Genomic DNA, 2,633 nt, shown 5'->3' with positions numbered 1-2,633 from the left:
GAGCCTCTCCACAGGCCGCAGGGGAAGTGCTGCTGCCTGCCTGGAGCACCTCCTGCCCTCCTGCTGCACTCACCTGGGGGGCTGCAGGGCTGGTTTTCACTCCTTGCTCTCCCAGTTGCTGCTGTGCAGCAGGTTTTGTTTTGTTTTGTTTTGTTTCGTTTTTCCCCTTTCTTAAATCTGCTCTCACAGAGGCACAAACAACATTGCTTATTGACTCGGCTCTGGGCAGTGGCAGGCCCCTTTGGAGCCGGCTGAAACTGGCCCTTATCTGACGTGGGGCAGCTCCCGGATTCTTCTTACAGAAGCCATCCCTGCAGCCCCCCGTGACCAAAACCTTGCCGCATAAACCCACTAGAGTTTGTTTTCAGATGCTCACCCTGGAGAAACAGTGCTAAAATTAATATTTTCCTTCACAGCTTAATTGTGCCATAATCCAATTCTCCCCCATCTTTAGTAATTTTCTGGAAAAACTTTAATGTGCAATCATTAAAATGTGGTTGTAAGGGAGTGCTTTTCATTCCTATGAAATACTGATCATTTTTCTGAGTGTTTGCCATCTTCGTATGGCTCATCTCACGCTCAGCAGAGAAAGGACTTCTAAGGTTGAGTGTGGCAAATTGCACTTGACCTAAGCAAAAATGAGTATGGGGACAAATCAGAAAAACAGTCTCATTAAGGAAAAGAAGTGAACTAGAATGAGATATTATCTGTAATCTGGGTGATAAAGAGCATTTAACTGTAAAATATTATCTGGGTAATAAAGAGAAATTGAAAGATATTGTTAGAAGGGGCGGGATAACTGACCAATGACCAATTTCTTTGCTCTCTACAACTCCCTGAAAAGGAGATGTGGGCAGCTGGGGGTTGGCCTCATCTCGCAGATAACTAGTGATAAGATGGAATGGCCTTGAGTAGCACCATGTGAGGTTTAGGTTGGAAATTATGAGAAATTTCTTCTCAGGAAGAGTGGTTAGGCATTGGAACAGGTTGCTTAGGGAGGTGGTGGAGTCACCGTCCCTGGGATATTTAAGAATAAGTTGGACATGGTGCTTAGGAATGTGGTTTAGTGAGTGATAGTGGTGGTAGGGGGGTGGTTGGACCAGATGATCTTGGGGAGGTATTTCCTAACCTTAATGATTCTAAGATCCTTCCTTCCTCCCCCCCTTTTTTTTTCTTTCTTTTTTTTTTCTTTTTTTTTTCTTCTTTTTTTCCTTCTTCCTTAAAGACTACCATCACAACCAGCAAGGATGGTGAATCTTCTGAGAGAAGATAAGAAGGGTAAGATTCTAAAATACTCAGACTTCTTCAATCAAACTTTACATTCAAAAACTTGCAATGCCTGAATTTCAGTGATAATGATTATTTTCTTATAGAAAGAAAAGAAAGAAAGCGAGAAAGCGAGAAAGAAAGAAAGAAAGAAAGAAAGGAACGAATGAAGGAACGCACGAAGGAAGAAAGAAAAAAAGATAAAGTAACGAGAGTCTGAGAGTTGTGACCTTGTGAAGGAGCCATCTGTGTTAATACTGTGATTTCTATGAAACCTAGAAGACTGATTGAAGGGCCTAGAGGGGAAGACATATGAGGAGCGGCTGAGGTCACTGGGCCTGTTCAGCCTGGAGAAGAGGAGGCTGAGGGGAGACCTCATCGCAGTCTACAACTTCCTCGTGAGGAGGAGTGGAGAGGCAGGTGACCTATTCTCCATTATCACCAGTGATAGGACCCGCGGGAATGGTGTTAAGCTGAGGCGGGGGAAGTTTAGGCTGGACATCAGGAAGAGGCTCTTCACTGAGAGGGTGGTTGCACACTGGAACAGGCTCCCCAGGGAAGTAGTCACTGCACCAAGCCTGTCTGAATTTAAGAAGAGATTGGACTGTGCACTTAGTCACATGGTCTGAACTTTTGGGCAGACCTGTGTGATGCCAGGAGCTGGACTTGATGATCCTTATGGGTCCCTTCCACCTCGGGATATTCTGTGATTCTATGATTCTAGGTGGTAATAACCCTCACACTTTTCTCCAGTTCTGCCTTGTGTCCCCCAGTTTGGAGCAGGTGAATATATTGCTTGTTTTGTGCTCCAGAAAATATGTTCTAGGAGTGAAAATAAGCATGAGTAAACCAACCTTTCTAAACAGCTTCTCCAAGAAGTCAGAAGTCCTTCTTCACACAGGAGTTTCTCTTATACCCAAGGTTGTATGCATGGATGGCTGTATATTGCATTTTCACTACATGCAGTATGGAGCTTCCTGCATGCTGAATCAACTGTCCAGTGCACACAAAGTGGGTTAAAACATTTATCAGTGGGCTTTCCACTTGGAGAACAGAGGGAGCCCATCCCACAAACTGTGCTGGATGTCTGACTTTTCTTTTTTGTTATTAGATATAATGGAATTGCTCAATTTTATGAGGAAAGCTAGAAGATTTTGAGAATATTATTCAAGAACTTTTATTAAATTGAAATGTGAACATCATTGCAGAGAGATTTTACAATGACAAAATATAGAAAAGTCCACCAGAAAGCTACAGACTTCAGTAACAATATTGATCTTACAAGTGAAATTGCTAACAGATTTTATTAAAGCCAACAGTTTCAATATTAAGAACTTAAAAAATACATACTTTTAAAGCATTTTCCT

The sequence above is a fragment of the Anser anser genome, assembly GCF_964211835.1.
Source record: "Anser anser genome assembly, chromosome: Z".
Taxonomy (NCBI): Eukaryota; Metazoa; Chordata; class Aves; order Anseriformes; family Anatidae; genus Anser; species Anser anser.
This window is presented reverse-complemented; position numbering follows the sequence as displayed.